The 24,811-nt window shown below is 38.0% G+C and overlaps 1 pseudogene; it reads right to left on the bottom strand.

Moving 5' to 3' along the window:
• Positions 1-6,966: 6,966 nt before the first annotated feature.
• On the bottom strand, positions 6,967-21,530 carry LOC133765231 (methionine aminopeptidase 2-like; annotated as a pseudogene).
• Between the last annotated feature and the right edge of the window lie 3,281 nt (positions 21,531-24,811).

The following is a 24,811-nucleotide window of genomic DNA, read 5'->3' as shown; positions in this document are numbered from 1 at the left end:
TTTAATGAATATAAATTTCCAAAGTACAGCTATGGATTACAATGGCTTCCCCTGCCCCATAATTTCCCTCCCACCCACAACCCTCCCCTTTCCCGCTCCCTCTCCCCTTCCATTCACATCAAGATTCATTTTCAATCCTCTTTATATACAGAAGATCAGTTTAGTATATATTAAGTAAAGATTTCAACAGTTTGCCCCCACATAGCAACACAAAGTGAAAAAATACTGTTGGAGTACTAGTTATAGCATTAAATCACAATGTACAGCACATTAAAGACAGAGATCCTACATGATATTTTTTTAAAAAATTGATTAATTTTCTATGCCATTTCCAATTTAACACCAGGTTTTTTTTTTTCATTTCCAATTATCTTTATATACAGAAGATCAATTCTGTATATACTAAGTAAAGATTTTCTCAGTTTGCACCCACACAGAAACACAAAGTGTAAAAATACTGTTTAAGTACTAGTTATAGCATCACTTCACATCAGACAACACATTAAGGACAGATCCCACATGAGATGTAAGTACACAGTGACTCCTGTTGCTGACTTAACAATTTGACACTCTTGTTTATGGCATCAGTAATCTCCCTAGGCTCTAGTCATGAGTTGCCAAGGCTATGGAAGCCTTTAGTTTTATTGAACAGAGTTTTAGGCAGTATATTGTCCACTGCCATTATACAAACCATCATCCTTAGAGAAGATTCTGGTACAAGTAATAGGGCTTCTAATATTCTTTTAAATAACTACCTAGTTATAAAATAAGATGTGGCCCATAGATCTGAATGCTATAAAGAATATTTTTGATCAGTGGTACAGCCACTGCTTGAGGCACCCACATCCTACATCAGAGTGCTTAGTTGGAGTCCTGTCTCCTCCATTTCCAACCCAGCTTCCTGTTAATGTAGTCCTAAGAGGCAGCGGGAAATGGCTCAAGTACTTGAATCCTAGCCACCTACAAGAGATCCAGATTATCGGACTGGCTTAGTTCTGGCTGCTGTGGGCCTTTGGGAAGTGAATCAGTGGGTAGAGAACCTCCATGCCTACCTTCCTGTTTTTCTTTGTGTGTCTCACTACCTTTCAAATAAATTGAAAGTTAATTTTGTAAAAGAGTAGTTGAGGTCAGTGATTTTTTCACTTTGTAGTCTCAGGAAGATTTTACATTCTTTGAAAATTGCTGAGGGTTCTAAAAAGCTTATTGTGTGTGTGAATTGTGAATTGTGTCTATTACTGTTTAATGATGAAAAAATAAAACTGAGAAAGTTTTCTACACAGGACTTCAGAAGCTCACATCCTAAAAGCCAGTTTAGTGTTGATGTTATCATACATCAAGTCATCTCCAGAAAACTCAATGATCAATCACAGAGGAATGAGACTAACAATGACAAATACTGTCTTAACATTGTTATAAAAAATAGATGTGAATTCAAAAACTCTCTGGAGAAGTCACAGCAGCCCCCAGGGAATCCCTGGACCATCTTTTGGGAACAGCTGCTCAGATGAATATATAAACAAGTACATAGAAATTCATCCAGAATTGAGACATATTTCTGCAACCAAATTCAATGAAAGTAAAATATGGATTGGACTAGATGATGGATGCTTGTAGATATAAGAACAGAAGAGGCAGAAGATTCACCCAAGTGGTGTTACTTTGCCAATAGGATGCTTATGCTACATATTTCACCTTTCAGAGAAAACATTCTATGCACTAATAGAAATCCAGACATCTAAAATGACATCTTAAAAATCCTTAACTTCTCAGCAGTGTTTTAAGCAATGTATATAACTATCTGTCACAGAGTATCCTTGAAGAATTCCATTTTTATGTTTTTCCTAAATGCTATAGAAAAATATTACCCAGAATTCCCTGAAATCTTAAATGTCTGTTTTACAGAAAGCATAACAAAACAGGCAAACCAATGAACTGGAACCTAAATCAAGTGATTCACATGGGGTCTCCCTGATATTGCTAATGGATATCATGACTAGAATTAAGCTGCTGCTTCAATCACTCTCTTATGAATAATAACAGCAGCCTGTAATAAAGAAATGTATAAATTCCTCTGTTGGCATGGGGATTGGTACATTTCGGAAAACTAAAAATAAAGATGTATCCCATGAAATAAAATACTTTATTGGTACACTATTGGGTTTAATTAAATTCTAATTTTAGAATCAGCCTTTGCCTTGGGATACTGGATTGAAATTAGGGTTGTTGAAATAACCTTCTATATATGTATGAAGTTATTTAGCTTCTGGAAAACTTAAAGAAACATGTACTTCTAATTGGAAATGTCTATCAATGCACAGTAATGTGGATAGAAATGTGTTTCTTATAAAATTTTCTCACAAAATTTTGATACTATGTTGGATAAATATTTTAAATATTCAAATAAGAATTTGCTATTTCAATATTTTAAGAACATTAGAGGGGCCAGTGTCATGGCTCACTGGGTTAATCCTCCGCCTGCAGCACCAGCATCCCATATGGGCTCCAGGTTCTAGTCCAGGTTACTCCTCTTCCAGTCCAACTCTCTGCTGTGGTCCAGGAGGGCAGTGTAGGATGGCCCGAGTGCTTGGGTCCCTGCATCTGCACGGGAGACCAGGAAAAAGTACCTAGCTCCTGGCTTCAGATCGGCGCAGCGCCAGCAGTGGCGGTCATTTGGCGAGTGAACCAACGGAGGGAAGACCTTTCTCTCTGTCTCTCTCTCTCACTGTCTGTAACTCTACCTGTCATATAAATTAAAAAAAAAAAGAATATTAGAGTATTGCTTGTTGTATATTTATAAATACTAGGAGAAACATCTTGCTTCTCTTACTTTATAACGTGAATTAGTAGCCATTAGCTTGAAAGAAATACAAACTAAAAAGTTTCTCCTTTGCTCTCTCCCTCTATCCCTCCTTCCATGTTTGTTTTTTGAAAGTGATTAGTGAACTCAGCAAATTTAAGAACTAGGAAACCCCAATAATCTTCTAAAACCATGCATGTCTGTTGCTAATGATACTTGCTTCTCTTACTCTTGTTTTAGTAATCTTTCTTTTTTTTTTAAGATTTACTCTATCTATTTGAAAGACAGAGTTACAGAGAGAGGTAAAGACATAGAGAGAGGTCTTCCATCTGCTGGCCCACTCCCCAGATGGCCACAACAGCCGGAGCTGCGTCAATCTGAAGCCAGGAGCCAGGAGCCAGGAGCCTCCTCTGGGTCTCCCATGTGCGTACAGGGGCCCAATGAGTTGGGCCATCCTCCACTGCCATCCCAGGCCATAGCAGACTGCTGGATGGGAAATGGAGCAGCCGGGACATGAACCGGCTCCCATATGGGATGCTGGTGCTTCAAGCCAGGGCATCAACCCACTGCGCCATAGCGGCGGCCCCTGTTTTTAGTAATCTTTCTTTTTATATTCCCATTTCTGTCTAACTAACCTTAAAAATTTCTTAGTCCTTTCAAATGTTTCACATACACTTCCTTGTAGTCTGCAGCCTTCTCTGCATTTCATCTAGTACTTAGAAACATACAACTTGCAGAAAGATTGATATTATGAATTCAAAGTCCTTAAAATATATACTGACCCAGAAATAAAGCAATAGAGCTTTTCAGACATACAGATTTAAAAGACAACTTTTAAATAAATAATATCAGTTTTAGGTTGCTGCACTAACATAGACTCTAAATTTGACAATACATATGCATAAGACTGTTCATGGCAACATTATGTGTGACTTTGAAATATTGAGAAAAAAATGAATGCCCATAAGTTCAGAGTTGTGGATCACCTACAACAGCTCTGTACCATGGAGTACTTATAGCTGTGTGAACAAATTAGGAAGAAGTCTATGACATTGTACAGAATGAACTACACAACATAATGTGAGGTATAAAAATGTCAACAATATCTCTTATTTGTGATCCACTAAGTAGGACAGAAAGGGCTAAAAGACAACAGATAATTGCTTACCTTTTGTGCAAAAGAAGTGCAGGACAGATAAGTTAGACTCTAACAAGAGTAATCACTTACAGGGGTGTGAGAAAACAGAAGAGGGCAAATAGAAAACTGAGACTGAGGCTATAGGGACAAATGGTAGCACTCTGAATATATCTGCTACCTTTTTGTATGAGGAGGCCCCAAAGTTATGGAAAAACAGATTTAGAGAAAGTATGAATTTTCCAAGAACTCTTTGAAACCCCTTCATATAGTTATGACAAATAGGCTCTGGTAATGGTTCACAGATATGAAAATTAAGAAAATATATGAAATCAGTAGAAAATGAGGGAAATCTAAAATAGAGTAAAATGAGCTGCAAATGAACTAAATTATGAACCAATAATATAACCACATTATAGTAGCTGATAAAAATCTAATCATGGCAATTTTGGAAAATGCTATTTTGTGGTATGATAGAATACCTAAGAAGAACTGTATCTAGATACCCTATCTAGCTACTAAGCATTTTTCAAATGGAAGTTTGCTTCATTATTCTGAAACAACCCTATGTGTTTACTAAGAATGGACATGCAAGTCTACATCCAGTATTTTGTCTTTTATCTAACATTGTCCTCTGGAGCTCATTCCACATATATATTAGGGCACTTCAAAGAATTCATAGAAAATTGGAATTCAAAGATAAATTTATTTTGGTAGGAAAAATTTTCAATCCATTATTTATTTTTATATGAATGCATTTATTTAACTTTTTGAACTCATGCATGAATTTAAAAACTGTTTTGCTCCAAGATAAACACAGTTTAATTCCATTTCCACAAAATTTTGAAGTATTCTTGTATATTTTGAAAGAAAAAATTTATAAATGGTGAAACAGAGAAACCTAAATTTGACTCTGTAGGGTTGGATTAGAATTAAGATATAAGTATGAATTCATGGTTTTGGTTATTTATATAGAGTGAGTGCTATAGAAATATGGATTTATGGATAGGTTTGGATTCATATACATAGTTTTATTTCCTAGGCCATTCTGCTGACATGGCCTAGAAATAACCTTAGCAACACTACAAATGAGGATGCTTCGTCCCAGATCTTGATTTGGAGAAATTGTTGATACTCTGGCCAGGGCTGAGGTTGTGTAAGATGTGCCTGAAGTATTCTGATATCAGAGTAAGGCTGTCTTCAAAAGACAATGGAGTCTTATGGAAAAGATACATAAGTCATTGAAGAAGCTCCCATTGCACCAATCTAAGATAATTTAGTATATAAAATAAGTAATTAATATTACATTGAAATGAGTAGTATAGAGTAAATATGCACAGATCCATATGATATAGATAAAGAACTGAATTAGTTAATAAGGGTGTAGAAAAAACTTTTCCTTACAAGAGAATTCCAGTTAGTAAACGTGGAAGGAATTATGGAAATACAAAATCGCATATTTTTGCTGGCAAGAATTAATGGATGCTAAAATTATTTTATAAAAGTGTTATATCAAATGGCATGTGTAAAATACCATGCATAAGATATTTAATAGTGACCAGGAGGAAATAGTAGCTTATTTTTTTTCTTACAAATATTCATCTAATTATTTGAAAGGCAGAGTTACAAAGAAGCAGAGAGAGAGAGAGAAGTCTTCCATCCGTAGGTTCAATCCCCAGATGGCTGCAACTGCCGGAGCTTTGCTGACCTGAAGCCAGGAGCCAGGAGCATCTTCCAGTCTTCCACGTGGGTGCAGGGGCCCAAGGACCTGGGTCATCCTCTACTGCCTTCCTAGGCCACAACAGAGAGGTGGATCAGAAGTGGAGCAGCTGGGACTCTAACCAGCACCCATATAGGATGCCAGCAGCACAGGCAGCAGTCTCACCCACCAAGCCACAGTGCCAGCACCAAAATAGTAGCTTTATAACAAGATAGTCAGGCAGATTATCATGTAAATGAAGTTATCCAAGTGAACATCACCAGAATTAGGACACTCGGACATGTTCTTCTGATAGGTGCTAAAATTGGCTCCACATTGCTCCTCTGTTATTCTTATCCAAAACACATAAACTCATCTAATAATGAGAAACTATGAAATAATTTCAGTTGGGGTCAAGTCTACCAAATAAGTGATCAGTTTTCTTTAAATGTTCCCAAATCATGAAAGACAAAAGAAGATTGAGGAACTGTCCTAAATTGGAGGAGAAAGTAGACAATGACCATGAAATGCAATGTGGACTGGACTGGATTTGATCCATAAAAAGGCCATGAGTGGCTCAAATGATGAAGTCTGAGTAACAGGGTTAATGTTATATGAATGTCAATTTTCTGGTTTTGATAAGGTTGTACGGTACTTTAGGATTTAAAATTAGGGGAATCTGGATGAAAGGTATACAGAAAAACTGAACTACTTTTCAAAAGTTATTTTGAAAAGGTCAAAAGTTATTTCAAGACAACAAGTTAAATAAAGAAAAAAACTCATCAGATTCAACAGCAGTGCAGACAAAGAAGTATCTATAAGAAAGTTTATTGTAATAATATTAAAATAATAAGATATTGGAAATATCATTGTTGTAAAAATAGTGAATCTACATAGCCACATAATAATGTTCTGCAACATTAAATTTATTACTTCTTTCAGATCTTTAAATGTCTTTATTTTGTCTTTATTTTTTAGAAAATGAACTAAAGGCCAGTTAAAAAAATCAGCACCAGAAGGTATAGATCTGAATGTACCCATTTGAAGCACTCAGTGAAGAATATGGCTGTATAAATATCCAGAAAACAGCTCTTTTGTGTGTTCAGAACAAAATGCGTTAAGACATTCCTAACTAATTTGAGATTTATAGCATTTTTCTTGATAATTACATTATATGGTTTGCCACTGGTTAATTTTCTATAAAACTGAATAATAGTATTGCATAGGTTCACTGTTAAAACAGACAACACATGACCAATTAATTCTGGCATAATGTATACTACCACAGCTTCAAAAATAAATATGTTGATGTGTCTTTGAACTAGGTTTAAAAGCTTATGTCCTCTGCTGACATAACATATTGACATTACATATTGAATGCAACAGTATGGTATATACATGCTGTGTTGTGTATGATCCTTTAATAACACATCAATGTGGATCCTGATCTACAGTATCCATGTCACAAAGGTTCTTCAGAAACATCAAGTATTTACTCTTTCCAAAGCAATCTAGCTATCTACAGCAGAAGGTAAGGGTACCAAAGTTTTCCTTGATGACATTTAACAAGTGTTTTTCTCTTGGAAGCCTTACTGGTACATGTCTGACATCAAATGCTTTCATGTAATGTGAATATTTCATATCATCATAAATAGCACCTTTTCCTGTGTTACAGAAGGTTTCAGTGACATACATCTCTCCCTCCTCCATTCTCATTGCTTCCCCTCCTTTCACAGCAGGCACTGTTTTCTCAGATTGTCTTCTATTTGGCCCAATTGAATGTATATTTAGATTATGAACTAGTTTCATTTGATTTGTTTTCCCATCTATCAACTCCATAAGATTCTATAGTTATGAATGACATCACTGATGCATTCCAGCACAACTTCCTCTAGCATCAGTGACATCTTATATAGCTTTTAATAATGTGTCACATTGGAGATCAAAAGTGGTGATAAAATCAGTCATTAATTATACCATTTATATGTATTTCAAAGTCTGCCTTACAGATGTCATCACACTGTAGCACCATTGTGTCGCTAGCATTGGGAGTACAGTGGGAAGCACAGTTATTGAGAGAATACCCACTAGGAAAAGCCAGGGTTACCTGTAATCTACTCTCTTTTGTTAACTTTTGTGAATAGTCTTCCAACTTTTTTTTTTTTTGACTGGCAGAGTTAGAAAGTGAGAGAGAGAGAGACAGTGAGTAAGGTCTTCCTTCTGTTGATTCACCCCCCCCCCCCCAATGGCTGCTATGGCCGGCTCACTGTGCAGATCTGAAGCCAGGAGCCAGGTGCTTCCTCCCGGTCTCCCATGTGAGTGCAGGGCCTGAGCACTTGGGCCATCTTCCATTGCCTTCCCGGGCCACAGCAGAGAGCTGGACTGGAAGAGGAGCAACCAGGACAGAATCCAATGCCCCAACCGGGACTAGAACCCAGGGTGCCGGAGCCGCAGGCAAAGGATTAGCCTAGTGAGCCGCGGCGCTGGCCTAATCTTCAAACTTTCTAAAGATTTCTATCATGACCATCCCAGGCTTGTTCTGTCTCATTACTTATTTTCTTATTTGTTGATGTGCTTCTGCAACTCCTTGAAGATCTTCCCAAATGTCTTCAATAGCTGGATATAATACTCTCTTTTATTCTATCACTAGTAGTTCTCTAAGCAGTAGTTTGCCTGTCTTACATGGGTGGGTATATTTGCCTTCTTATTCTATCAGAAATACACCATTATGATACTGGTCACATATTGTAGCTGTGGGATGGTCTACATGGACTTTTGATTGTCTCTCCATCTATTTCTTGTTCTTTCTAGTTGCCCCATCTCATAACCATCTGTATCTACATGACCATCATCTTGGTTTCTCTTCCAAGGTTTGCCCTTACAGCTGTTTTGCAATCTCATCCACTGAGGCCCCCAATTTTTTCTCAGGTTCCTGCTATCCAGCTGCTTTTACTCTTTTTCTTCTTCCATCTTTTTTTTTCTTGTCTGCTTCCTCAGCTGTAGAGGTGGTTGCCTCTTAAATCATCTTGACCCAGGTCACCATTCAAATGTCTCCTGGGGGCTGCTGCCTCCCTTACAAATACTTTCTGACATGAAAAAGTATGTGTGACATATAAATGAAAATACTTTAAGGAGTTCTGTAGTATCACTTTAAATAACAATAATATGAACATACACTCATAAAATAAATGTTTATGTGACTGTCTCTGTGGGTTTGACCTGTGGTTTATTATTTTTATTTTGCTTTGATTTGTGTTTTAGTTTTTGATTTTCCAAGTTGAGCATGCATAACTTTTACAGCAAGCATAGTCCAATAACACTTAAACTTGATATTCTAAGCTTTCCTGAAGAAGTATGAAACTCTAACAAAGATAAGTTAATATAAGTAAAAATGATTCTTACTACATTTAGACTAGGGCGGATAAAATATTTTAACCCATTAAACAAAGAACACATTACTCAGTCTTTATAAGAGCACCCTGTTCTACAATAGTTTATTGCACACACTCAAAGTTCTTGGAGTATAGTTGAAACTCCATTCCTTTTAACTAATTTATTTATTTATTTATTTATATGAAGGGAATGCATTTCATGTATTTAATATATACAGCTTCTGTTTTTAAAGATTTTGTTTATTTATATGAGAAGGATAGTTACAGAGAGAGGGAGAAACAGAGAGGTCTTCCATCTGCTGGTTCACTTCTCATATGGTTGCAACAGCCAGAGCTGGGCTGATCTGAAGCCAGGAGCCAAGAACCAGGAGCTTCTTCTGAGTCCCATGTGAGTTCAGGGTCCCAAGGACTTGGGTCATCTTCCACTGCTTTCCCAGGCCAAAAGCAGAGAGCGGGATCAGACGAGGAAAACCCAGGATATGAACTGGCGCTGATATGGGATGCCAGTGAGTCAAAAGGAGGCTTAGCCTACTATGTCACAGCGCTGGACCAAAAATATATATATACAGTTTTCAGAACATAATGATACTTCCTACGCACCTTCCCTCCCTTTCTGGATCACTTCCACCCTCTCTCCTTCTTTCTTATTTTTATTTTAATTTCACAATAACATCCTTTCAATTAACTTTACAATCACAAGTCTAATCCTCCACCAAATAAAGAACTCAACAAGTAGTAAGTAGAGAATCACTTTTCCTCAGGAGTATAGACAATGACTACAAACAATAATCAATTCTCAAGATGTTAATTTTACTCATCTACATTACCTTTTTGTGCTCATTTCTATTAAAGATTTATTTTATTTATTTGAAAGGCAGAGTTACAGAGAGAGGTAGAGACAGAGAGAGAGGTCTTCGATCTGCTGGTTCACTCTCCAGATGGCTGCAATGGCCAGAACTGTGCTGATCTGAAGCCAGGAGATTCTTCCAGGTCTCCCAGGTTGGTGCAGGGGCCCAAGGACTTGGGCCATCTTCTACTGCTTTCCCAAGCCACAGCAGAGAGCTGGATCAGAAAAGGAGCAGCTGGATCTTGAACCGGCGCCCATATGGGATGCTAACACTTCAGGCCAGGCTTTAATCCCCTGCACCACAGCACGAGGCCCACCTTTTTGTACTCTATATATTAGTTACCCACAAATTGAAAACATATAGGATTTTGTCTTATCGTGACTGGCTCATTTCACTAAGCATAATGGTCTTCAATTGCATCCATTTTGTTGCAAAAGACTTGGTTTCATTCTTTTTTATAGTCCAGTAGTATTCCATTATTTTCTTATCTAGTCATCAGGTGGTGGATAACTACATTGAATTTATATTTTAGCTGTTGTGAATGGAGCTGTTAGAAACATATGCTGATTTAATTTCTTCTGGGTAAATTCTCAAGAGTGGGATGGTTATGCTTGGCAGATAAACTTGCTGTGTGTTTTCAGAACCTTATTTTTGATATTGGCTTTGGTAGTGGCCATATTGGTCAGCTTTTCATTACTACAAGAAAACACGTGAACTAACTCAGTTTAAAAGAAAAATTTTCTATTTAGCTCACAGTCATAGATTAGGTGACCACATGGGAGGGTGTCTGGTGAGGGTGGCTGATGTCAGTGGCTGACATCCTACAGAGAAAGGACCACATGGCAAGTCAGGGAGCTGGGAGAACCACATGGGGCCAAATTCAGGCTTATATAACAGTCCTCTTGTGGGAATTTAAAAGGTAGAGTGAGAACCACCTTGCAAGTACATGCCCCCAGTCTCTCGTTATACACAACCTTCTAATAGTTTCTCCCAATAGAATCACACTAAGGATCAAGCCTTTAGCATATGGACTTTTGGAGAAACATTCAACATTCTTTTGTTTCTTAAAGATATATTTTCATTTTCAGGACATCCCTGCTCTATGTAATGGAATCCCACAAATAATGGGCTTCCCACAAATAACGATGTTTTGGCTAGAACCTCTCTCCCTCCCTCCCTCCCTCCCTCCCTCCCTTTCTTCCTTCCTTCCATCCTTCCTTCCTTCCTTCCTTCCTTCCTTTCCTCTTACTCTTTTTTTCTTTTGTAGTATTATCTATTGTTAAAATTTGTTCCTAATATTTTGGAGGGAGATCTCTTTTATTTTAGGTAGGTTTTTTAAAATTAAAAACCTATTAGCTAGACATATAAATTGCCTTTACTCAAATTAGTATGTTGCTATGAACACCTTGCAGAAGACCCTATCCAAAATATTTTTAAGTGCTTCAAAATTCTATTTTACATTTATTTAATACGTATGTATGTATATAGGAGTCTTTTTCTTTTTATTAATTAATTAATTAATTTTTTTGACAGGCAGAGTTAGACAGTGAGAGAGGCAGAGAGAGAGTTATAGATAGTGAGAGAGAGACAGAGAGAAAGGTCTTGCTTCCGTTGGTTCACTCCCATAATGGCTGCTACAGCCAGCGCACTGCGCCAATCTGAAGCCAGGAGCCGGGTGCTTCCTCCTGGTCTCCCATGCGGGTGCAGGGCCCAAGCATTTGACCCATCCTCCTCCACTCTACCGGGCCACAGCAGAGAGGTGGACTGGAAGAGGAGCAACCGGGACTAGTACTCGGTGCCCCAACCGGGACTAGAACCCGTGGTGCCAGCGCTGCAGGAGGAGGATTAGCCAAGTGAGCTATGGCGCCGGCCCTATAGGAGTGTTTTTCAATGGCAGTTACTGGTATATGAATTCACATCATAAAGATTTTCTGATGTCATCTTAGAAAAAGCTTAATAATTTATTATTTTTATTTTTAAAATTATTTATTGAAAGTTCCAGAGAAAAAGAGAGAGAGAGAGAGAGAGAGAGAGAGAGAGAGAGAGAGAGATATCATCTATCCACTGGTTACTTCCCAAATGCCTACAATCAGTCAAGGTTGGACCAATCTGAAGCCAGGAACTCCATCCAGGTCTCCATGTGAGTGGCAGGAACTCAAATACGTTGGCCATCATCTTCGGTTTCCCAGATGCTTTCGCTTGGAGCTAGATCAGAAGCAGAGTAATTGGAGCTCCAAACAGCATTCTGAAACAGATACAGATAATCCAAGAAGCAGCTTAACAATGCCAACCCCAAAATCTTCTCACGGAGGATCATTTTATAAAAAATTAGAGCTACTCGAAAAGTTAAAATGTTTTTTCTTTCATTTTTGTATTTTCATGATAGTAATGAAAATAGAAACTTTTTTTTATATTTGTTGACATCATTTAAAGTCAAGAAAGGAAGAATTTGTTCTGGTGATTGCATATTTGACAGCTGAAATAGTGGGTTTGGACAAATGTCTCTAGATTTATATGGTGTTTTTTTTTTGTGTTTGTTTTGTTTTGTTGTTGTTGTTTTAGCATTGCCTCTCCAGTTGGCAGAAGAGTGGGTGAGGATTTTTCAGAACAGATGTTTATGGAAGATATTAAGCCATGAGTTTCACTGAGAATAATGTAAGAATAGCCTCAGTGAACTACTACTTGTCATCCTCTCCAGCTGTGAAATGCATCAATAGAAAAGTGTCACATTTTAAGACATTTTCTTCACAAATGGTTTGATTTCTCTCAAATGTTTTGGACACTTACAATATCAAATGAAATATTTATTTTTATAACAAATACTGAGAAATGTAACAATATACATAATTTGATGCTTGAGAGAAACCATGAAAAACTGAAAAATTGAAAGGCGAGAAAAGCATTTTAGAACTAGGATGCCAACCATCTACAGACATTCCAATAAGAAAAATTAATTTTGCAATTCCTTCAGGGATAACTGATCCAAAATTAAGCTTCAGTAGACTAGACTGTTGCTAAGCAACTTGTGAGTTGCTGTGTTCGTAATTTTAGGCTTTAGTAACTGATTCATTGTTATAAGAATTCCCTATGGGTTCACAGAAACCAAAGACCTTTGTTGGAGAGAAGGCACAAAATAAAACAGTGCAGTCTAAAATTAAATAATTTAGCATTAGCTAGCTAGAATGTTACATTTGCTACACATGAATGACCACTGAAGAAATTCAATTTATGTATAGAATGAAAGTCATTTTGGAAAATTAATATTTAATATATTAATACATATTTTAAATTAATAATACCTATTGGAACAAAATGCTGATGGTATCCTTATATCATTATTTTCCAGTAACCTTGTTCCTCTTTCTTGCAGTGAACCTTCTCTTTAAGGCAATGTCACTGTTTTATTTTCAATTCCACAATACAGTTGTGGAGCCTGTTAATAGAATTCTTCTCACTCACAGCCATTTCATTCTGGGAATGAAGTTTAATTAGAATAACGCCAGGCTTACTAATTCTTCGCATTCTAAGTTTCTTTCCTCCATCCAGTATACCCTGTCAGTGAATGGATATGTCTATTTTGCCTAGGAGTTTGTCATTAGTAACTCCATCTCTCTCTCTCTCTCTCTCTCTCTCTCTCTCTCTCTCTCTCTGTGTGTGTGTGTGTGTGTGTATGTATACACTCAGTAACTTGAACCTTGTTAGTAATAAGGTAAACATTTGGCATTATCCTTTCTGTTTGTTTTGTTTTCCATCTCTCAAAACTTGGCAGTGGTAAAGGAAGTCACTTTGGAGGCAACTGCCTCTTGGAAAGTTTAATACCTATCCACCCTTCAATAGAAGAAAGGACAAGAAGCATCTATTGAAATAATACAACAGATGTGAAACCACCTGGTTCTATTTCTCATGGCTTCTCTAGTCTGTTAGCACTTTGCATCTTATCCAGGTTTATGCTACCAGTATTGAGCACATAACTGTTGAAGAGTTGATATGTATTACACTCTCCAAGTGGAAGCTCCAAAATAATCTTCCTCACTCTGGAGCAAGGTACTAGACAAGTAGGCATGGTTCCTATGCCCTGGCACTCAGGAAATTATCCTAATGAGCCTACAAACAGGGAACCCAGGAAACCCAGCCAACCTCTCTTGGCTTGCCATTCAAAGACAACCTTCTCCCAGTTGTTCCTGGAGTACCTCTTCTTGGCTACAACTGGCAGCTTTCTTTCATTTTGAATTACAAGTAACAAGTAGGTCTGGCTTTCATTTGCCCAAATGTGTTGCCACCTAAAGAATCTCAGCATTTTTAATATAATTTAATGAGGTGACCAAATGGCATGCCCAAGACTACTGATCCTGGATAACTGCTTAAGAAGATTATTTTTAGTGTACTAGTTGAGGCCAGATCAAGAAATAGCAGCCTGGGATGGACCTGCCTGCCTGCGGGTGGGCTTGTTCTGTAACTGGTGTTGTCCACCATTGTATCTTTTAGTGGCTATTTAAACTGTCTTTACCAATATTCCTTTGGTATCTGTCTATTCAAAATTAACAGTGCTAATTGGCTAAGTGTGGACAGAGTCAAACGCTATCCCAGGTTGGGGACCACTTCAGGGGAAATTGGAGCGAAAGGCAATTTAAGCTGTGCTTTACAGGATTGCAATTCATCTGTAATTCCTGCCAAAGTCTGCTTTGCCAGAGGCCTATACCAGGAACTGTCCCTTCTTTGGCATTGGTGTTGACCATATTTAGGCAGAACTCTAAATATATTCCAGGTGACCACTGTAAAAGAAGGTGTCGCCTGGGCTCTTCTGGGCACCCTGGTCTTGTTGCAGATGTTTTTCAGGTGAGGATAGAAGCCTCACTCATTTGCATTGCTGCTGGCTGTGTCATTGATGGTGTTAGGAACTTTGCCATCCCCAGACCTCAATGGATATCATGGATTGCATTCATGGAAAGCCATGGCCCATTGTTTAATTCAGATAGGACAAGAGCATGAATACCTTCTTCCTGAATCCTCCTAAGCACAGCCTCAGTGACCTAACTACCCAAACAAGATAAAACCCCATGTCAGTGTGCATGGGCACTAAGTGCTACCGATGATCAATACACTAAGGGGCTAATATTGCATAATGGGAGGCAATTGCCTTGTCTCAGAGGAGCACAACAAACTCCAGTCCCATCAGAGGTAGTCTCAGAGGCCTTCGATTCAGAGGTGGCTGGCTATGAGTTTTCTGCCCTCACAAACCAGCCAGTCCAAAATATGGATTGATTGGAAACTAAATTGGGAAACAAATTTTACTAGTTTAATAGTCTTTCCTATCAGCACAGTGCCTATGTGGTTTGCTTTCCAAGATGCAAGCCCACCATCTTGGGCCTTGAGTGTTTACATTGTTAACATACTCATATATTTAACTGGGATAGTTGCCATGCATTGACTATCTGTAACAAGTGGACTTGCCATTAGCCTGATTCCACTTATCCCACAGCACACTATCACCCAACTGGCACTGTCCCAGAGATGGAAAATTCAAACTTCTTCTAAACTGCCTCCTATCCATGATCTGGGGCACCCCTGTAAGATGGGTGGCAACTTCTCTCCTGTTTCCTAAATACTTAGTGACCTCACATCCTGGACCTACACACAACAAAAATCATTTTCTCCACTCATCCCTTCTTTAGTAATTCGCATTTGCCTAATGTGAGGTAAATGAGAGGTAATTCTCCACTTACAGAAAACTCCAGAGCAATATTGGATTAATGACAAACAAAGGCTCTCAGCACCTCTACTTTGCTCTTCTACTGCCCCTGAAACCTAAATCATACTGATGCATTTGAGCTTTCTTTGACTTTGACCTTCCCATTATATATGTGTTAACCATTCTTCTCCCTTTTGGTAAATGTCATTGATATGCTGCATTCATGTGTATAATATTGGGATTCCCTACCACTTGGGGCTTGCTGAAACTGTTGTAGGTACCATCTTTCTAATCTATCAGTCAAAGACTATTGACACTAATCTTCAAGTCCCACTTTGGTATCTCATGTTTTTAAAGTACAACAAATATAAGGCCTGTCAAGATCAGAGAACCTGAAAAAAATGATTTTTCACAATAGATAAGTATTTTATGATTTAGTATTTATGGAAGTATTTGTATTCTTATTATAACACACATAACCCACACATCCCATGCACTCCATGATTCAACCAACATTACTGCTCTGATCGATATATTCTTTTTTATACCAAACAAAAGGAAGTCCACTGTAAGCTGGCCTTCAACAGCTCCTCATGAGTCTACTTGGTCTTCCTTATTACTCTAATTATAAAACGTTTTTCTCTACTTTTTAGGGTAAGTCATGCCTCACTGTTTGGAAGTTTCCTCCATTACTCAGGCCACTCAAAAACTCCACAAATAATTGAGCTTAAAACAGAGGTCAGAACCTCAAGAGGTTTATTTTAATACAATGATTTGCAAGTTCTATTCTGACTCAGTTTTGAAGTCATGGCTAAAAATTCTCAGTTGCATTTCTACAGCAGTCTGCTGAGATCGCCTTCCAATATCTTTTCTTACCAAGTTCACACTTGCAAGGGAAATCTATGGTATGCTCCTACCTCTTATCCATCAGAGTTCAATTCTCAGCCAGGTACCAGTCAAACAGGGACAGCTTTGTTGCACTAAAATCCATGAAATTCTTCCATTTATTAACTCACAGGGAGCCCAGGACACCAACCTGACCCCACCCTTTTTTGTGACACAGAAGTTCTCTTGTATAGCTTCGGTTGGGTTTGCCGTTACACTATCCTGGGTGCCACCTTCTATGAGACAGCTGTGTGTTTTTTGCAGCCAGAAGCTACAAAGAATTCTTTGCCTTTCATCTGTCTCTATGAGTATGATGCCCTGCCATCAAAAGACTCTTTGAATGTTGTTTCATGAGACTTTTTCACTTCCTTTTCATTTCTCATGAGAATATTTTAGTGATATTTTATCTCTTGCCCAAACTCTTACCAATTGTAAATGTTTTCCATGTTTTAATATGAAACATTAGCACAATACCTATGCATACAACAAAACATGGATTTATTTTTCAGATAGTATTTTCTAATATGGCCAAATTATTAGAATTAGATATGTATTTCCAAAGGATAGAAAGAAAGGGGAAATGAAAGAGAAAAATGTGGACTTGGCATTTGGTGCAGCAATGAAATCATCACTTGGGGTACCCACATCCAATATCTGAATGCCTCATTTGAGTCCCAGTTCTGTTTCCCATGTATCTCCCTGCTAATGTGCATCATGGGAGACAGCAGGTGATGACTTGGGTATGTAATCCCTGCCACCCAAGAGGGAGACCACGATGGAGTTCTGGCCTCCTGATACTGACCTGACTCAGCCTTGGCTGTTGTTAGGAATTGAGGAAGTGGGTGGAAGATTCTTCTCTGTCACATATATATTATCAGTTTCTCTTTACAAATAAAATAAAAATAAATTCTGATATTTATACAGAAAAAAAGAACACCAAATTCATAATTTGAGTTTACCCCAATTTTATCATAACTATTTATTACTGCATATCTTGTAAGAAATTTAATTCTGTAAAAGTCCAAATTTGCAAAAGCGAAAAGATGTGAGGATGATTTAAAAATATAGGAAGCAAATGAAAATAAAAGAATAATTTATTGTCTTTGTAGTTTTTAAAAGATTTATTTATTTATATATTTGAAAGGCAGAGCTGCCAAGAGGCAAAGGCAGAGAGAGAGAGGGCTTCCATCAGCTGATTCACTCCCCAAATGGCTGCTATGGCCAGAGCTACACCAATCCGAAGCCAGGAGCCAGGAGCTTCTTTCAGGTCTCCCACACAGCTGCAGGGGCCCAGCAACTTGGGCCATCTTCTACTGCTTTCCAGGTCATAGCAGAGAGCTAGATTGGAAGTGGAACATCCAAGACTCAAACCAGCACTCATATGGGATGCCAGAACTTTACATGCTACACCACAGCGCTGGCTCCTCAAACATTTTTTTTTGTTTAATAAAGATAGCCAATTTTGCCTATAATTGAATTTATTCACTAACAGATGTTGTATAATTTTTATTGTACTTTGGAGTTACTTATGATCATCAGAAATAATAGCTGAGACCTGGCCTTCACTTCAAAAATCTGATTTAATCTAGATAATGTTTACATATTGAAATATTTCTAAAATCTCCTCCAGTATTCCATTCTTCTTATAGGTGGGTCTGGATGCATGCAGGAAGATAACAAATAAATAAAGCTACAAAGAAAATAATTAACTAAATCCATCAATCATTTTGGGGTCTGGCATTTGGCATAGCAGTGAAGCCCCTGCTTGAGGAACTCGCATCCCTTATCGGAGTTCCTGGTTTGATTTCCGGCTAGCCTGCTTCTGACCCAGCTTCCCACTAACAAGTACCCTAGAAAGCATAGCTCCTGGCTCAAGTCCTTGAGTCCTTGACACCCATGTGGGAGACCCAGACTGACTTCCAGGTTTCTGGATTTGGCTTGGACTTGTCAGGCTTTTGTGGTCAATCGAGGAGTGAATCTGTGGATGGAAGATCTTGCTCTGTCCCTTTCTCTGCCTTTCAAATAAAATTAGAATAAATAAATAAAATTAAAGGTACATTCGAGAGAGGGGCCTACACTCTTCAGGGGAAAATAACATTGATTTCAAAAGCAATTTCTACTTCAACTACTAGGCATTCTACATTCTTGTACTGAGTTATTGATATTGAATTATGATAGTAATAATTAATTGGGCTGCTATAAATTAGAAATAAAATCTTTCAGTTCACTAACTCTGATACAGCTACAATAGAACATGATTAACTATGTGCATTACATGGAATCAATATAGTGTTTTGTTGTGTTAGTGTTAGTAAGTTCAGCATTTAATATCTGACAAAAATAATTTTGTCTACTCTCTTACTTTTTAGTATTGTCCTCTTTCATTTGAAGCAATAAATATGTAAGGAAAAATTGGTCCTGCCATGTGATTTTGGACATGATATAAAGCAAATGGCTCCAGTCTCCAAAATGGAAGGAGACTCCGGCATTCTGATTTTATCCAAAGCATTAAAATCATCAGTGCATCACCAGTACACTGAGAACTATGGGCGGATTTAGTAGCATTCATTTATTAGCAAATCTTAGCAGACAGTAATTCTGATGACGAGCTGAAGAAAACAGGGCTGAATGAAGGAGCTGTAACTGCTTGTGTTTAAGATCTTGTGAGCTCGTGTTATTTACCCCATCATAGCTCTCTGTAATTCTGTATTTTAACTAAATAATCTCACAAAAGAGAAAAATCCCCTTTAAAAATAAAAAATAAATACATTGGAGGCATACTTTGCAGGTGCATTTAACAAATTATATTATGAGTTCAGCAGGTCCGTATTCCCAAAAGTGTTCAATTTCTAACTTACACAATAGAAACTAACTTGAATTGAATTGGTATAATTTATCTAATGTAAATGTTAAATAATCATGAATGGAAGTCTTGTGACAGTAACCTGACATGAAAATCTATATTTTTTAAAATGGAAAGTAGGGATAAAATTTTAAAATATTGATAGAATACTATTTGCTTGCACAAAGGATATATGCATCTCTTTACAACATATGTCAATTTGTCAGCAAACAAGAGGTCTTCAAAAGTTTCTGAAATTTCAAATAATTTTGGTGCAAAATAAACTTATCATTAGTTTCATTTTTATTGAACTTTTTGAAACACCATTATAAATAATATAATCATTGTTTATGCATGTAATTACATGAAACAGCCCATTTTAAAGTGCAATACTCCATTGATAATATGAATTAAAATTTATTACCACCATTGACTATGTAATTGGAAATGACTAGTTGTATTCACAAATTTTTTCAATTAAAATATGAATTGCTTATTTTATTTACAATAAAGTTTAAATTAGAAAAAATTAAGCACATTTCCAATAAAGAAAAACATTTTAACCAAACACTTCCATCAAAAGTGTGTGCTCTACCAACTGGTGTCCTACAATACGTTGAAGAATTTTGTGCTTCCAGATATAAACTAGCATTAAGAGTTAGTGAATGGGCTGGTGCTGTGGTGTGGTGGGTAAAGCCACTGCCTATAGCACCAGCATCCCATATGGGCACTGGTTTGAGTCCTGGCTGCTCCACTTCTGACCCAGCTCTCTGCTGTGGCCTGGGGAAGCAGTGAAAGATGGCCTAAGTTCTTGGGCCCCTGCACCCGTGTGGGAGACCTGGAAGCAGCTCTTGACTCCTGCCTTCAGATCGGCAGAGCTCCAGCCATTGCAGCCATTTGGGGAGTGAACCAGCGGATGGAAGACCTGTCTCTCTCCCTCTGCCTCTCCTTCTTTTTCTGTGTAACTGACATTCAAATAATAAATAAGTAAATCTTTTTTTTTTTTAAAAGAGTGAATGTCTATATAGCCTAAACTTTACTCCCTCCTTCATGGAAAAACAAGCTTTTAGCTTTAATTGCATGTAAGGGAAGGAACACATTTTTAATGAAGTTATAGGTTCCCTAGCATTAATTTTAGCAAAATGAGAAATGTCAATTTTGCATAAATTTATGCACTTATATAATTTCATAGTTTTAGAATCTATGTAAGATGGAGTTCTATGTCAAGTACTTCTTATTACCAATATGCACTTTGGTATTATCATTTTACAGTGGTGAGTACCTTTTGCTTAAATCCAAATTTTTAAAAACAAAACAAATGGTGGAGCATTTAAAGTGTCTTGCTCACTACCAGAACTTTGTATTTATATAAATTTCTATAATTTAATGCCACATATCAACATCATAAGAGTATTTCCTAGCCCTTAAAATTAGACCAGCTTTTTCTTTATCAACATAACCAAGAATTTGAAATAGAAAGTAATTGAAATCTGTTAGTCAAAAAAGTTATCCTTCAGGGATTAAAAAATTATTTCTTCACGTAAATTTCTTTTACATGAATAGGATGTCAGAAACAATATGTGGGATTCTGTTTCTTGTGATGCTGGAATATTTGACTTTTGATATTAAAACCTTTGGTGACAGTCTCGATAACTAAGCGATCATGGAAAAAGCTGGGAAATCTTATCCTCTACCCACTTTATGGAGACCACTAATTCTGCTCAGTCATTTACATTTACTTGCCTAGTGAGAATTGTTTAATGTGTGCATGTTCCTGTGTGTCCATGTGTGTTGGAAAGAAGATGCCGTGTGTTGGTTCATTCGACATGTTTGTAGATCTTGATTCAATGGCCTAGAAAGCCAAATGAGCCATTTCTTCCGCCAGACACCGGCATTTCTTCTGTTCTTCTGTACACGTATCTCTCCTAGGCATAGAATGGAGGTGCAAGTGCAAGGACTACCTCACACAAGATGCAGTGCTCTGCACTTTCCTCTGGCTCTTCAGGGAGCTTCTCTGCAGCCTCCTGTTTCTGCACCACTTCTTCCTGTGTCCACACACGGACACTTGACTTCTCTGGGATGGTTCTGTTCCTCCCCAAACAAGCTCCGCCTGTGACCGGGGTCGTGAGAGTGGACTGACTACCACTTGGACGGGAAAAGGCTGTGCGATCTTTCCTACGCTGGAGCAGGAGCAGCTGAATGCAGGAGCATCCTGTGGCTCTCCTCTGTGATCTGAGGGCCATTTTCTGACATGCAACAAGAGCCTGGGAAGACAGCTTGGCTGCGATTCTGTGACCTACTTTCTGACCTTCCTAGACACACCCATGAGAAAAATCTGACCAAAGCAAATTCCCCTTTAAATATACATTTCTCAGACCTCTTGGTAAACACACTAATGGTATTTATGAGCAAAAGAGATAATGGATGTAGTGGACAAGCCTTTTCAACAATAAGTTTTAACTTCAAATTTGTTGGTTGATGGGCATAGCTTAGTAGAAAACGTGCTATGCAATAACTGTGGTACACAAGGGAGATGTCTCGTTTTTCACATGACATTGTACTTGCAGTAGTCTGAATTTCTGCAGCAGAAACAATATATAAAGATATGTTATGAAGGATTTTTCTCAAAGTCATGGGATCTGAGCAATCTCAAGACACACAAAGCTGGAGAACCAGGAGAGCCCATGTCAGGACACCAATGTCCCAGCTCACAGCCATCAGCCAGGAGGATTTCTTTTTACATGCTGCAGGGGGGTAGCCCTTTTGTTCTATTCAGGGATTCAGTTTGGGATGAGGTCCTTATCAGCTTACTCCCTCTATGTATTCAAATGTTAATCCCATCCAGAAATCTCATTATGGATATACCAGAATAATGTTCAACCACATATCTAGGCTCTTCACGATCCAGTGTAATTTACACATAAAATCGAATGCTAAAATACCCTCCAAATATTTTTGGCTCCCACCTCCATCATTGAAAGCTCATAGGTTATGCTTGACAAAGAAGACATCACATTGTAGGGAGAAAGAACAGGGAGCTTTGTTGGGAATCTCAGATGCCTCCATGTTCTGCTGGTGTCTTGTGATAGGCAGTATCCTTCGTGTTCGAGGAGAATTTAGCACTGATGATGATCTTTGCTTCCTGTCAATCCGATTTGACAAACTCACACTTTGAATTATCTCAAAAATATACAAAAAATTATAGTTGTTGAACTGCCATACATAAAACTACTCAACTTGTCTATATTTAATTAAAACAGTTTTAAAGGATTATTGTAGAAAGTTCATAATAAGAAATAAAAATAAATTCCATTCTGTCTCACCTCTGCTCTAACTGTACAAGCCGTCCTGGGTGCCTTTTTCAACTCTAACAGCTTTTAAGTATCTTCTTTACTTTGTACTTATGGACACTCGACACAAAAGCAGCAATTTCTACTTAAAAGTGTCACCTTTGGCCTCAGGAGCACAGGAGTTGCTTCCCATTCCTTACTTTCTCACATTCTTCCTTTTCCCCAACTGTGAACTATTTCATCCAGAGCTTGTTACCATTTTTCTCATTTTACTTTATTCCTTTAGAGGTAAGAGGAAAAAAGAGGTTTTCTTTTCTTTTATCCTCAGAATGAAATATAAAAAAATAACACAAGTATCTGTAAGTCAATGCATCAAGAGACAAGAAAATCTTATGTGGTAGCAACGGCTGCTAAAGAATTTTAAAAATGTACAGTCGGAGGCTAGCATTGAGGTGCAGTGGGTTAAGCCACTGCCTGTGAAGCCAGCATCCTACTTCTGAGTCCAGGTTGATCCACTTCCAACTCAGCTACCTGCTAGTGTACCTCAGAAGGCAACAAATGACCAAAGGACCTGGGGTCCTTCCACCAACATGGGAGACCTGGGTGGACTTCTAGGGTCCTAGCTACAGCCTCATCCAGCTCTGGCCATTGCAACCATTTGGAGAGTGAAGGAGTGAATTGATGATCTCTCTCTCTCTGCTTCTTCCCTAGTCTCTGTCACTCTGACCTTCAAATAAATAAAATAAATATTTTTAAATGTAGATTTGAAGTTCTCAAGAACACAGAAGAATAAACAAATCTTCAAGATTTCAACATCAGATTCTAACTCTTCTTACATTTGCTTTAGTGTCCCCAATATTCTTTTATAAAGTTATCTATTAATTTATTTGAGTTGAAGAGAGATAGAGAGACACAGATAGATAGAAGTTCCCCCATCTACTGGCCCAGTCCTCAAATGCTGGTAACAGCCAGGGTTAGGCCACCAACAGGGCTTGGAGCCAGGTACAGAATTCAGGTCACCCATATGCATGTCAAAAATCCAATCACTGGAGCCATCATCGCTGCTTTCTGGAGTTTAAAGTGTTGATAAGCTGGAGTCAGAACCTGAAACCAGCCATTGAAGCCAAGCACTTTGATGTGGGAGGCAGACATCTCAACCACTAATCTAAATGCTCACTTTCCCAATAATATTCTTAATTTTCACCAAGACATTTTGACAATTTCTCCTAAATTAGAAATTTATTTTTAAAAGTAGTTTCCCTAACTATATTAAAAATGTTTTTTCACCCAAATCCTCAGCTATCCCTGTAAGTGCTGGTATATACTGTGTGTGATGGCTATGAGTGGCCCCAGCAGAAATCAGATGTCATGAAGGACACAGACTACATCAGAAGAACATCTGCAAATAAAAGAGGAAAGTTTACAGAAGACAGAAAGTGGAGAACATGAGGTGAATCCAGCCACCATGAAATAAATTTCTGAAATGGTCAGGTAGAATTTGTGCAAGATTCCAAAAACCCATCTCACTTAGCTGTTGGAGCAACATGTGCTTGTTTAGGTGCAGTGGCTATGTGTCCATGACAGGTTGTGTAGCTTTGGAGACAGATGGCTAGATATTGAAGTCTGGTTTAACTGTCTACTAGCTGTGTACCTTGGGAAAATCACATTACAGCTCTATGCTTCAATTCTTGCACTTGTAAAATGGCAATGGTAAAAGTGTGTATCTCATATTGCTGTAACAAATACTAAGTATGCTAATATTAATTTAGAGCAAATGCTTGATGCAATAGTGTTTGTCAAACAAATGAAAACACAAAAGAGTATACCATTTTATGATCAATGATTTTTAAAGTTTATTTTGGAAGGGAGAGAGAGAGAGAGAGAGAAAGAGAGAGAGACAGAGAATTGTAGAGAGAGAGACAGAGAGATCTTCATTTGCTCTTTTACTCCCCAGATGCTTGCAACAGCTGGAGCTAGTCCAGATCAAAGTCAGGAACCAGGAACTCTGGATCTTCTAAGTGGGTGGAGGAGACCCAACTAGCTGGCCATAACCTCTGTCTCCCCATATGGTCACTAGCAGGAAGCTGGATCAGGAGCTGAATCAGGACTCAAACTCAGGCAACTCTAATATAAGACGCAAGTGACCCAAGAGGCTTCTTAACTGTTGAGCCAAACACCTGCCCCATCAATGAAGTTTTGTTGCTTTCCCTGATCCTTCTGCTGTTTGGCTGAGC

The sequence above is a fragment of the Lepus europaeus genome, chromosome 8 (genome assembly GCF_033115175.1).
Source record: "Lepus europaeus isolate LE1 chromosome 8, mLepTim1.pri, whole genome shotgun sequence".
Classification (NCBI taxonomy): Eukaryota; Metazoa; Chordata; class Mammalia; order Lagomorpha; family Leporidae; genus Lepus; species Lepus europaeus.
This window is presented reverse-complemented; position numbering and strand designations above follow the sequence as displayed.